Here is a 14,483-nt window from a genome sequence, read left to right as displayed (position 1 = left end):
GACCAGGCAGATAAATATCAATAATGGGAGGTGCTTTCTGGATATTATAATGTTTATTTTTTCACATTGCTCATTTCTAATTTGGGATATGTTAAAAGTCACTATGGAATACTTGAATTCAACATAAATATAAAGTAATTCCTCCTTGTCATGTTTTTAGGTCTGGCGCATGTTGACTGAGCTGCTTACCTTAAAAAGTCTTCTCTCGGTTCCAATTAGCTACCTTCGGCTGTGTTTAGTTTTCTCAGTCAGAGGAAGTGGTGAGTGTGTTTCCTGCTCTACCCCCCTGCAGAAACACACACACACACACACACACACACACACACAGAGTCAGAGCTGAAGTGAATGCAGAGAGAGAGGAGGGGAAAGCAGAGCTCAAGCGAAAGAAGGTTAGCCAGCAGCGAGTTAAGAAAATGGCGATCATGCAGGACGGATGCCTCCCCTCGTAGATGCTGCAAACGCGTTGAAATTCTTTTAGCCTTACAGCCGGCTTTCCTTTCCACTCTGTTGCACTTTATACTTCAATGAGGTGAGGTTGGTTTTCTTCACAGTTTACCTTTTCGTCGAGCTAATGTACACAGAGAGCCCGGAGCAGGGAGACCGGGGGACCGGTGTAGATAAGTTGAGCAGCCGCTGTTGTTTGGTTAGCCGTGACTGAGCTAAGCTAAGGTAGCCTAGCCTCCTGTACAGTTAGCACCTGGAAAGGCGGCTCAGTTGCATTGCAGTTTGCAAACATTAATGGCAAACGCATCGGACGACAAACTGCGGGGTTGTGTTTGCTTGCAGATGACTGAACGTTTCAAGGCGTGTTTGACAGACATACCTTTGTGTTTGTTTTCAGGTTAACCTTGTGCTAACGCTAACAAGTAACGTTACTAGCATCGGTTAACCTTCGCCAGTTGTGCGTACATATCTGTCAAAGGAGATTTTTTGTATTTAATCGGATACTGCGGTTTCTGTTTATTTGATTATCGATGGCCTATCATTGTTACTGAATTCCATGCACCACTGGGGTTATTAAAAGGCCATAATCCCTGCATTTAAGTAAGGAACTCCGGGTAATTTAACTAGCCGCTTCTTAACGTTAGCTTGCAGCTAGCATTAGCAGCAATGCTAATTTAACGACGCAGGTTGCTCGGCTGTGACTCCGACTGGTTGCCCGGCGTTATGGTGATTTGCAGACAAGACACGGTTGTACAGATGTTCTCAAACACTAACAATTTGGCGGTGAAACCCAATATCAATGTGAATTTGGTGGTGAAATTGTGAACCTGCAGAGTTGTATTTCGGTCAGTTTAACACCCTCTGTCGGCGGAAAGGCACTGCAGCCGGTTAGCTTAACACCAGACCTCCGCTGTGCTGGTTTTGCAGTCATATTCACCTAACTTTTTACACCAGTCCGACGACGCTGCAAACGCGGCTAAGCCACATGATAATTTAATTGCACACACTGTAATTGGATGCCCTGTTTAGGCTGTTGTTTGTCTCGATTCGCGCTGGAAAAATACCAGACTCGAGAGAAGCCATGTTGGTTAAGCTGTAAGTCAGGCAACAGCTGAGATAATGGCCGATCAGGACCCGAGCTGTAACTCTGCTTTGACCTACACACACACACACACACGCACACTGTGTCTTTATCTGTCATTTTCAGGCACACACTCACACTCACTATCACCTAAAGGGGCCTCGGCTGTAAGGGGCCCTGGTCGTGCATTGCCCTGTTATGCAGCTCAACCTGCATTTCCACATCGACTAATTGACATACTTTTCATACAGATATAACTGATGAGTCTCTGTTTTGTTTGTGTGTACATGCACGCTTTTTACCCTGTGCATCATCAATAATTTAGTTTGGGAGATTGTAACAGTGTTATGTTCTGTGTCTGGCATCACAGCATAACCCTCTCACATGTACTTTTAACAAGGTCCTGTTTAATTACGGTAAACAAATCAAACTATATAACAGCCACACACACAGAGTATCACTTCTTTGTAATCAGTTTTATTTAGCTACATGTGTTCTCTCCTATCTGCATGATAAACCCTCTGATTTCTTCTTTGTCTTTTCAGAGATTGGGAATTGGAAGCTGTTGCCACCAAAGAAGCTGAAGCATCTTAACAGGTGAGTGTGCTCAAATATAACACATGCACTCATTTTAAGAGCATGTGTATCACTTTATATCACCTCTCCAGCCACTTCTTAGATGATTGTGTGTGTGTGTGTGTGTGTGTGTGTGTGTGTGTGTGTGTGTGTGTGTGTGTGTGTGTGTGTGTGTGTGTGTGTGTGTGTGTGTGTGTGTGTGTGTGTGTGTGTGTGGGGTGGGCTGCTAGAGGTGTGTGGGTGGGTGGGTGGGTGGGTAAGGGGGACAGGGGATGGGCAGCTGCTGCTTATGCAAGCACATGCAGTTCCGTTTGAATTGAATTGGAGGGTCTGGGTTGGTCTAGGCCGCATTGTGCTGAGTAAGCTTTGCTGTTTTAAAATCGCTAAATGAGAAGCCAGAGTCCTGATGTTTTGTGTGTGGAGAGGTGTTTGTGCAGCTCATTGTGTCCATACAGTTGGTCCACATGCGGGCACACAATAGAGCCGTGGACCACAACTAGTCCATCAGCCCGCTCCGAGGGCTGCGTTTAATCTGTTTTCTGTTTTTAGAGCATAAATCTGTGTTTGAATCTTGTTATCATGCTCAATTTCCCGAATTGGGTTTTTTAGTTTGTGTGTAATTATAGAGAGCCAGTACATCCATTCGTCTCCTTCTCATCACTAAAAGTGTCTGTTGTTTCAGTGTTTGGGGATGTTCTTCAAAGAGATGTAAAAGTTGTCAACTTTCTGTTTCCAATGCTGGTTTAGTCTTGTTTCTTTTTTATGTCCTGTAATGTATTTGTGTTTCATGGTTTGAAAATACTTAGCTAATGACTTTGTTATGCACTTTAGTATTCTGCTTGCTGGTTATTGGTTGATAAAGACAGTTTCACATTTTTCTAGCATGGGCTGTATTTTCCAGTTATGTGTTTGTGGGAGTGAATTCTGCTAAAGAAATGTAAGGAGAAACAAAGTATCCTTACACGTATAGTAACATGATTTTCTTTTAACATAACATGCCACATTTGTAGTTATATTGCGTCTGAGATTCCCACACTAACATTAAGATGATCGGTCTCATGGGAGTCATGTTTCCTTTAATCTAAAAAAAACACGGCATACACATTCAACTCCCAGTGTTTAATTCTGAGATGTTGTATTTTCAAATCGCAGCAATGCCTTATTACAGAAATGTAGATAGAAACTCTCAGTTTTGGTTTCATAAATATCATGCTACCAATAGTGCAGTGCTGCATGAGGCCATTTCTGTTGCAATACTTGGCTTTTGGAAAATGTTATTTGTATGTTCTTAAAAGGAGTACTGTCCTTAAGTTTACAAATAACATGTGGTGGTTTCTATAAACTGCAAACCATGGTATTATAGAATCAATACATTTTTAGCATTTGTTGCACCGGAATTAAATCCTTAAGGGCAAAAACTGAAAAAGTGTTCAGCGCTCCTCCTCTAAAGCCCTTCACATATGCATAAGTAAAACTCAACTGTGAGTCAGTTTCTAGACACAGACTCACCATCCAGCTTGCTCACTGTTATTCATTGATCCAATCTATTTCTTGTGGGCCTGTTGCATTGATAATAGTACCACAGTGACAAAATAATGTAATAAGTTGTGACTGGTGTTATTTCCTTTGTAGAACAATGTGCTGTATAGCTTCACTTTCGCTTTTGCCTGTCTTGCGCCACATGTTTTCATTCTTGTCTAAAAATATCAGGAGTTTTCACAAGGTGTTGATGGCTCATCGAAGCCATAGCACGGTAAACTTCAGATCATCACATTTGGAATTTTATACAGCAGTGCTATAAATTCCTATGGTGTTGCAACATTGCTACATTGGTTAGGGATCAGGTAGTTGACCGTTGCTCCTCAGAGCTGTAAAGCCACACCTGCAGATGGTCATGAGAGTGCAACAAGCAAGGACCAGAAATGGAGCATTTGATGTTGTTGACAGGATGCAATGCACGCAAGGCTAAAGTGCAAGCAAGTTGTTAAGCTTTGTAGATGGATGATGCCTTTAGCTTTATTGTAGCTGACATTGAGGGCTATTAGAAACTGACTGGTGTTTTTACAAATTTTTGACCTCAATTCCATGTTTATTCTCAGTTTAATGGTTTTGTTCATAATTTTGGTTTATGTTATAAACCAATAAACAGCTTGAATCTGCAATTCAGAAGCCTGCATTTCCTGTTGGAAATACTTTGATTCACAATTTGCCCCACCCTCCGCTGCCAGCTGCGAAATTGAAAGGCTTTTTTTCCAGACAGAAATATCATATTGCCTTGCTTAAGTTACAATGACCTGAAATGAACCGACCTGATTTTGACTGAGCTGTTGAATCGACAGGTTTAATGCAGCTAGGCTGGAAATGTCTCATCTTGAGTGTCAGCCTCACAAAGCCTTAACTGTTGGGCTGTTTGTGATGAGGGGACACTCGTTGTCATTCACTAATTAAGTGATGGCTTTCCTGAATGGACCCTCCAGTGTTCAGCCTCGGTGAGAACATGCTAATGCAAATTGATGCAAATTATGTGGTGTTGTACATGTAAATTAGCCATGCGACTACCCTCTGGCTTTTGTCCTTCAGGGACAGACAAACTCTCGTGAGTGTATGTTTGTGGATGCTCATTTCTATCAGCTTACGTTTGGGTGTATGTCTGTAGTCTTGTAGAAGTAGCTGTTTTCACACAAATACCGCAAAGGCAATCAATATTCTGTCTCAGATAAATTTGAAAGTCCTAGCTTTATTCACTTTATGACTCACTTCTGGGAGTATAAAACCCTCCTACAGGGTCTTAGGATGCAGTGGTCCACAGCCTCAGATTTCCCTACCTCCTCAGAAACTCAAATACATTATTTATTTTATATATATTATTATTATTTCTAAAGTGTTTTGGCTTTATTTGACAGCAGGCAGAAAAGGGTTCATAGAAGAAGCAAGTGGTTGGCAGAAAAATCTGTGCTACACTGTGAATCGCACAAAGGACGAGGAGAAGTAGCTTTAACTGAATGCAGCAGAGAGCCTAAAGTTAATAAAGACGGAAGTTCAGAGAAGTTCACTTTGTTTACCAGGACATATTGGTGATCCAAAGTGTTAAACACCTCTTTGCAGCCAACTGAAATGTGTTTTCTGTTCTTACTGGACTCTAATCTATTGGGCTACAGAGTTGTATATAACACCACTAGTGACAACTATTTTCCTCATCTTTCATCTGTCTGCAGCTCTTTCTCCTTCTCAGCCCCCCCTCTGTCTCAAGATGGAAAAACCAAAAAGTATGCGCTTAATAGTGGAATCAGCTGTCCAAATTGTTAGTTTATCCACTTCAACACAACAAAGACCATATTTAGAAATGAGATATTATTAGAAAGCGATTCCTTTTCATCACTCTGGTTATTTGAATGTTAAAGTGAAAATGGCTGCTGTTTTCTGTCCTGAACGGGTTGTAAAATAAAGCGACATAGTAAAAGTAGTTTCTATGTCTATTTTGTGGATGATAAAAAATGAAACCTTGTTTACAGCAGATTCTCTGAATTAAGATTAACAGTTTGAAACACTCGAGAAGAATATAGCAGTAAATATACCTGCAGTTTTGTAAATGAAGGTAATGTCCTGAGTAGCTGCAGGACAACTATATTACTGACCTGATTTTATAATGGTTGTACATTAACGAACTCAAAGAACAATAACAGAAAACACATGGTCAGCACCTGCTCTTATCATCTCTCAGGTTGCCTAGAGGGAAGAGTACTCGTGATGATTACAGCTTGATTTTGAATCATGGCCCATACACAGTATGAAATGCATAATATACCAAAATTTGAAGCTTGAAATTTCTTGACGTAGTGAAATAAATAATGCTCTGGTCATTGTTTCTAATTATTTGAAGCTATTTGAGTGAGCTGCCACTGCTGAGCTGGGAAAACCCACCTGTGATATGTAGCTAATGTTTATTCTGTGTGAGTGCGCCCTCTTAAACCCTGACCCTCGCTCTGACACACATGAAGCACATAACTCACCTTCAGCCATGACCTTATAAAGGTGATAGTTGAGGGCTATGTTCAGGCTGATTAGTTTTGCTGTTGGGGTTGCTACAGGCACCACTGAAAAAATACAACACGAACTACAAAGTCCAGCTTGGAGTTCGGAGGCTTATTAAAGTCTAAGAGTCTTTGCAGCACTTTGTAATACACTGAAACAGGAATTGTCAGCTCTGTTGAGTCTGCAGGTACTCTCCTCAGTATGTGTACTTAATCAAGCAGTGATTAATGGATTGATGGACATAAAATTAATCTGCAGCTGTCACAGTAATCAAATAATCACCTAAGACATTGATCAACCAATGTCAAACACATCCCAGCCATTTACACTGTTTTCTATCTCTGAAATGACATTATGAATAAATGAATGAACAATATGAAATATCTTTTAGCTGTGGACTGTTTGGCAGGCAAAACAAGCACAGTGAAGACTTCATCGTGGGTATTGGGAACTTTTTCTCTTGTTTAAACTTTTTAGACTTAAATGAAATTGATAATGAAAATTTTGTTAGCCATTTTTGGTCAAACTTTTGATAACTAACATACATTAATTTTTAGCCGTTTAAGTACAGGGTTGGGTCTTGGAATGAATTTGATTTTCTGTATTTTAATACCATCTGGCACTAGAAAAGGCAAAGACTAGTCATAAAATATATTTTCAATCACAACTTAGTCCCCCCCCCCCCCCGGTTTAAGTGCCTTGTTCTTCTTTATCCCTCCTTTAGCTTTTGGTGACTCGCGGTGCCCCCCTCACTGTGTCAGCTGTATCTGTCGGGGGATGGGCAATTGTCTGTCCATTCATAAACAGATGCTGTCCTTGGTGTGTATGTGTGCACTCCAGGAGGGTCCCCACCATGCTCTTCTGTTGTTGTTGTTGAACCCAGAGCCATCTGCTGAAGCACTTGATGGTTCAGGGGGGGGAGGGCGGCGAGGAGTGTGGGAACGGAGGGAGGAGGGAGGTGACTGAAGGTGGTAACAAAAAAGGATAAAATGTTGTATGTAAGTTTGATTGTACCAGATTAAGGCAAATAGCTGATTTTGTCTAGCAAACAGTCAAACCACTCAAATTGCATATTGATCAATAAAATGTACCACTGTTGAGTCATTTTTAACTGGAGCCCCCTGGCTTGGCGATAAATTAGCCTTTAGATTTAATGGAAAACTATCTTGTATTTAGTTCTTAAAAACCACAAAATGTTAATAGTAAATTTTAAGTAATTTTAAATTAAATGAAAAAGTAATGTTGTTCCATGTTTAATGCAGAATCTTATGGCTGCATGCTGTCTTTGACAACTACAGTAACATTTTAATATTTCAGAGCCACTGTGCAGTTATCAAACTGAATGTGGCAAAATGATTACACATTTAATGTTGTGGCTACAGTGTCTGAGTTGTTTCAGCATCTCTGTATGTCTTTCTGTTTATAGCTAAGGTAAATGCTGTGCTGTAATCCCATTATTGGATTAGACTGCAGCCTGCAGCTTTCTCCTGCAGGCTAAATTGCACACCCACCAGGCCCAGTGCAGTTAAACTTAACACTCGGTCAGGGAGAAGCACAGTCTGATTACAAACCATTAGGACACTAGTAGGAGGACCTTAATTCTTTTTTTGAGGTCCACAATACTTGTACTCTATTCAGCCAAGAGTAGTGAAAATGTACAGCAGTTCTTATATTTTGCAGCCAGATGTTTCATCTTGTTTCATGTTGTCATCAGGAAATACAACTGGTGCAATACCACTAGTATGACTTTAAGAACAAGCAGTCTGTAATGTGAAAGGGCTTCAACCAATGACTATTTTCATTATAGATTTGTTCAGTGTTTTTTCATTTGATTAATAAATGGTTTGGTCTTTAAAAATCTGGCAACTTGCTTAATTTTTACTTTAACTGACTTAAACCATTGATTTGTTGAGCTGCTGTCTGAAATGTTTTCCACAAATGTTTTGTTCTCATGAAAATGGCCATCCTTGCATGTAGAAAGTGAAACGATTTCATAAAAATCTTCTCTTCCTCTGTTCACCTCATGCTAATGAATACCAGCCAACAAGTTTTCTTGAGGAAAAAGATGAATAACCCGTGATGGTTTTATGGATTTGCATGCATGCATAAATGATATCTTGCTATATGGATGGGAATCAAGAGCCGTTTCCACATTGTCTGATCCACTGGATTCGTACGCCTCTGAGCTCATCAATCCTTTTAATTGATGCAGACAGTTGAGCTTTGCAAAGCAGTGACTTCAAAGTCATGCGTCTATACTGCTGGAAAAGGAGGAAAATCACCCAAGCACTTGTTGATACATCGTTTTGAATTTTCATTTATCTATTCTTTTGGTGAAGCTGCATAAGCAACACACATAATGGTATTTCCTCCTGTTGTCCAAAGGGAACATACCCACGGAGGGAAGAACAGTGGATGGAAGAGAGAGAGAGACGGAGAGTGTGACGAGGAAGGAGGATAAGAAGATATAGGACTGGTCAAAAGGTGAGAGAAGATGTCATGACTTCTGCCTTCTTAGGATCTGTTGCAATTCTGCATAGTAAGCAAGGTCAGGATTTATATATTGTGCAATGTATATATTGTGCAACAGAACTGTACTCGAGATGCGCAAAAGTTAGTTTCACAACCATCAGTGCTACAGTTTTGTTGGAAGACATGATTCTGGCAATACTTGATAGAAATCGGCACAGTATGAAACAGCAAAGCATGCTGAACTCCCAGAAGACTGCTTGGCAAGAGAGAGCAGCTCTTATTGTCTAATTTTTAAACTGCTCGTCCATTTCAGCTATGAAGCCTACATGAGTTCAAAATATTCAAATGTTTATTTTTCCAACATTTTATTTTCCCTGCATGGTCTGCGTTCTGTTTGTCTGTCCCAGTAGTGCAGTGTGCTTCGCTCTTACGACAGTGCTGGTGTACTTTGCCATGTGACGTAGTAGCGTTTTCCATTTGAATTGCCGTTACAGTTTCCATTGAGTCCTGTTTGTACGAGCCTACTACGGTTACAGCTGAAACTACTGTCATGGCTAGTGTAGACAGAAAGGCTGATAGCATCTATCTCTGACCTTGAGTGTGTCTCTGTTTCAATTGCTCTCTCTGTCTCTCACTTTTGTTTTTCACTCCTCTCCACCTCCATCCTGTTGTGTATCTCGTCTCACCCCTTTACTATGTTGTTGGATTTGATGGTGTGTTTAAAGTCTCTGTAGTACCGCACTATTAACTGGCACATCCTGGAAGAACTCCCCTCCAAATAATAGTTTCATAATAACAAGAGTGCAATCATTGTGTCTCTGTACTTAAGTATTTTATCATAGCTATAATCTATAGGCTGATTTGGCCTCACTTGTCAACAGCGCCTTCGCATGCACCAGTTGTCTGGAATAGCTGCACTTATAAATGGTTTAGAGGACTGACAGAAAATTGATTTGCACCAAATGTGATAATTGATCAATTTTGACTACTTTTTTAAGCAAAAAGGCCTAATGTTTGAAGGCAGCTTGAGGTCTGAGAACCTGTAATGGATGGCATTCACTCTCTAATGACTAAACCTAACCATACATGATTGGAATTAGCGTAGTATAAAACACCAAAGCATGTTCAACTCCCAGAAGACTTACAACAATACACTCGCTACTGAATTCAAACCAGCAGCCAGAAACGTACCAAACAACACTCCTCCTGACTAATGGAAAACTATTTCTAGAGTAGATAAAAGTTCCTGAGAATGCTTGTGGCAGCCTCTACCAACCTGGGTGTGGGTGGACAGGTGACTGTAAAGTCAAATGGATGACTGAATAATGGACAGACCAAGCTCATGAGTCACAAGCAAAACCTGAAGCTTGTGCTTTTGCGCACATTGCCCCTAGTTTCAGTCTGGTGTGTGTGGGTGCCCCTCCAAACCCCTCCCAAAGCACTTATCTGCTTCTGCACACACTCTCACAGACTTTGCAATCTCATGTGCTGCTTAGTGCTGTGACATGGATGCAGGCATGTACAACACAGTAACACCTGCACTCCGGTAAATTTCTTCACACTTCCATTGTGCTCTTCAATCCTTCACGTTGACTGCCCATGAAACAGGGGAAGTCGACTGCTTGCTCTCACTCCCTGCTGTCCCCGCAGCTTCTCTGTTGATTAATGAGAGGTTTTTGCATACAGACACTGGCATGTGCTTCTAGCGTTGATGTCATCTTGCTCAGACAAGCCCAGGGGAAGTGTTTAGGAAAGTTGCCATGACAACAGGGTCTTCCCTAACAAGAGCTTTCTTATTGGGTAGTTTATCTCCAGAGAATAATATTTTATACCGGTTACACTGCCTGCTGTAGGTGTACCTTTTTTCTTTTTTTTAAACATTGTGGAGGGCCTAATGTGTTACACTGGCATGCAAATGATGTTAAAAGAACATGTCAGGGTTTGGCAACAAAGCACTGTGCTAAAAACAATGTTCTGCTGACAGTCTCTACATATAGTGTCTTAGACAGTCAGGTCAAATACTAACCTTTGTAATGCATATATTGTCTGCAGCAATTGTTTTGGCGTCACTTTCTAAGTGTGGAACAAATCTTAAATAATAGCCATATCAGGCAAATGGCTCTACCGTGAACCTTAAACATAACATGCTTAATTTGTAGTCCCTAGATAATTAGTTTTGTTTGCTGTCGTCCATATAAATATACCTGTTACAGGGTGTGCCTTTGAAGACCAAATGCACACATACAAAAACAGTCTCATATGTCTGTTTTAGATGTACCCTTGCTTAGATCTGTCCGCTGTTCTACTCCTGCTTCCCAGGTTAGTTTATGTAACAGGAGAGGTAGAAAACGGGGTCAAACCACTTGATGGGTTAATTCTATTGATCCTTTTCCACTATTCTTGGTTTCCGCATATTGGCTGCTTTGCCTCTTTCTCACTCTTTAGTTTCTTTGCTTCTTGCTCTGTCTGTTAAACTGAGCATGCATTGTACTGGATTCTTGTGCCGCTGACTTAAGGAAGCTGACCTTTTTGGTTCTTATACATGTCAGAAGCTGCAGCTGCATTCCTCTCACATCAACTCCTATGACAGGTTGTTTTGCCTCAGCCTCTTTGTCCCTCCTTTTTTACTTTTTCACATTCCACTTCTCTTCCCTCCTCCCTACCTTGGTATCATCCATTTTTTCCTATTCTGTCCACTTTTCTCGTTCTCTCTATCCCTCAGCTGCACACTCTGTGTTTGTGTCTTGTCCCTATATACCCCCCCCCCCCCCCCCCTCCCCCAACCATCTCAGTCTGCCTGTAAGATGATAGCAGCAGTCGAGCTGCTGCCAACTCCAGGGGCCCTCATGAAAGCCGTTCTCAAATGGTAGCAGGGGGAAAGAGGAACAAACTGTACTCTCACGTACTGAGCGGCAGCAGCGAACATGCTCATGGTTGAGCTGCAACTAATTATTATCTTAATTATTGTTTAAATGAAATTGCTTTTTGTCCAATTATAATCCAAAACCTAAAGAATCAAATCCCCACTTTTAGATGCCAGAACCAGTAAATGTGATGCTTTGAAATGTGACTTAAATGATTATCTCATTCTTAAAATTGTTATTTTTTCTGTTGATGGACTAATTGATTCAGCTTTTAAAGCTACATGTTCACAATATTATGTAGACAACCAGTACATGCAGGGAGTTTGACTTATAGAAAATGATTCACCGTTAACCTATAGTGGATTAGTGCATGATGAGTGCTGCCTCAAGTAAAGTGTTGAACATCTTTCTACATTACTTTGATTTGCACTGCCTTATAAGGATAAACAGCTCTCTCTGTGCTGAATTGGATGCCTTGGAGTTGACCGAGGTCTTTCCATGTAAGAAGGTTGACTCAGGATCCATGGAAGTAAACAACTCAGTTTGCTGGAAGGGGCTTGCCCTTTTACTGGCGTGGCTGTTGGAGGGAGCAGGTCAATTCCACAGTCAGCGCTCTGTGTTTCAGCTGTTTCTTGTCTATTGGTTAGTGCTTCCTCTATAGAATACTTGTGGGCCACTTTCTTAGGAGATTATTTTGTAATGATATCATTGTCCTGTCGGTTTTTGATTGGTTCCAGAGGGGCAGCTAAATAGCTTCTGGCAGGCATTATGTTTAGATGTTGGCAATGTGCCCAGGTTTAGCTAGTGAGCTGTGAGTTAACAAAGGTGGAGTTTGGCCTTGGTTAAGTGCGTCTGGTCAATATGTAGAGTATTATAGCATTGGATCCCTCTTTGTGGGTCTGGAAATGCCTTTTCTCTGATATGAAGTACGTAGGTTATTTTGTCTTGTTGTGATGAAGTTATTCTTACTACACAAAATGTGCCACTCCACATTGAATATTAGAAATCAATAAAGTTTGTAACACTTGCTCCAAACTTGTAACACATGTATGCTTCATTGCATCTGCACACTTGCTGATTGTCCACACATGGGTTTGTTTGTTCTCTTATCATATTGGCTAGTGAACAGAGTGGTTGCTATTTGAACTGACGGTTTATAAATAGACCTGTGTACTGCTGCAGCAGGCAGAGAAAGCGAACACATTTGCTAACCTGCACCAAGAAAAGGTCAGGAGACACGCACATACTCTCTATCTTCATGCTGTCAAACGCACTGGTCCACTTTTTCAGAGGGATGTCTGTGACCCTCTCCTCTCTGTTGATTCTTGCTTTTGTCCTCCTCCTTTTTATTGTTTTTACCTCCTCCACACTGTCTCTTGTTGTCTTTGTCCCCTTACTACTACTCAAGGATAAGAGGTTTTGCTTACCTGCCACAGTGGCCTATGGTAGTGCTACCAGCTTTAAGCTGGTATAATCCTAATCTACCCTATCTCATACACAATCATCCCCCTTCAAGGTGTGCGAGGTGGTCAGTCTCCCTTTTTTGTTTGGACTACATTTCTGACGAACCCAGCTGACTCGCATGTATAGGGGCAAGGAGAGATGGGAATAATGGGCCAGTGTCCTTCAACAGGAGAAAGAGGAAGGATAAGATTGTGATCGCTGGGTTAAGTAGGCTCTGAAGTTATTTTACAACACAATTACCAACGTCACTGAATTGGCATAGTGGAAGTCGCTATCTCTAGCACATTTAGCCAGTTGCCTTTATTTGATCTGACCTGTCCACCTCTAAAGTGTAACTGTACATCAAGCTAGATACCACGTTGGGACCACAGGAACATGATCAGCTTTGGCTGTTTGTGTTGGGTGGGGCTGGTAGAGATTCACAGAGAAGACATCAAGCATGAACACCAAGCATGCCAATTTTCTTATGCCAGACACAATCCCACTGCAAACCACCTGGTGGTGATTGTCACTCTGGCACCAGAATTACTTTTCCATTAAATAAGTGCACAAAAGTAGGCCGTTTTCAGTAGACGAGTAAAATCGCCCTGTTGTTGCTCCATCATAAATGACTGCATTATAGTTTGATCTTACATGATGCAATCTCCTGTAGTTGCAATAATTCTAAAAATTTTTCTCTTCAAGTAGGCTTCATGAGAAGTATACAAGAAGAAAAGAGTGTTTATATTTATTAATTCATTCTGTGTGTGTGTGTGTGTGTGTGTGTGTCATGTCTCAGAGTTGCTTTGGATTGACTAAAAAAAAGTGTGTTCCATGAGACACCCAAGTGACGACTGTGTCTGAAATGCTCTTGAAACACTTATGGATGTTGTCATTGAGCAGTTGATGATTTATTATAGACATTATCTATAATGGGCACGCAATATGCTGAACTAAGCATCTTCTTCTTTTGTCTCTTTGTCTTTCTCTGCAGTGCCAGAGGATACCAAGTCAAGGCAGAGTCCTAAATCTAAACCACACCCCCCCTTCCCCCTCCCCACACAAACACCTACACACACACACAAACGCACACACATACAGTCCTCAGCAATGCCAAGGGGTCCTGATCAGCCTGCTGCCCGCTCTGACAAGCCCTGCCTCTTCACCTCAGACCCTTGAGGCTGTGTCCTCTGAGCTTTGACCTTTGATCTCCCCGTTGTCGACCTGGGAACCAGAGGTCACCTGTTCTCCACTCAACCCGGGGACGCCCTCCTGTCCAGCCAGGAGACGCAGCCACCAACTCCGCTCACAGGTAAACCACGAAAGGAAAGAAGCGCACACGCAAACGGCAGGGAATCGTATTCAGTTAGATCTGTCTGCATCCTCATACCCACTGAGGGCAGGGACACTTGCCCACACAAGCACAAGGTCTGCCAACAGTCACATTCTTGGATAAGCAAGAAAACAAGTGTACAATTATATTTTAATGGAAATAAATGTTAAAAAGTTATCGCTCATAGCTTCTGATGGTTTTCTACTTATTTCAGAACAGTTTTTGCATAAGATGGCAA

At 41.4% G+C, this 14,483-nt stretch overlaps 1 protein-coding gene across 2 annotated transcripts in view; it reads left to right on the top strand.

Annotated features, from left to right (window-relative positions):
• The first annotated feature begins 347 nt into the window (after window positions 1–347).
• Window positions 348–14,483, top strand: part of LOC139216192 (trinucleotide repeat-containing gene 6A protein-like) — a 31,836-nt gene continuing 17,700 nt past the window's right edge. The window contains exons 1-4 of one of the 2 annotated variants that reach the window (XM_070847259.1): window positions 348–529; window positions 2,071–2,122; window positions 8,519–8,617; window positions 13,907–14,224. The gene's annotated coding sequence lies outside the window, so the exon portion shown is untranslated. Of the gene's footprint in view, window positions 530–2,070; window positions 2,123–8,518; window positions 8,618–13,906; window positions 14,225–14,483 lie in introns of those variants that run through there. The other variant, XM_070847260.1, reaches the window with a different exon arrangement.

The sequence above is a fragment of the Pempheris klunzingeri genome, chromosome 17, assembly GCF_042242105.1.
Source record: "Pempheris klunzingeri isolate RE-2024b chromosome 17, fPemKlu1.hap1, whole genome shotgun sequence".
Taxonomy (NCBI): Eukaryota; Metazoa; Chordata; class Actinopteri; order Acropomatiformes; family Pempheridae; genus Pempheris; species Pempheris klunzingeri.
Note: the sequence above shows the minus strand (reverse complement) of the source record. Positions and strands in the feature narration are given on the sequence as shown.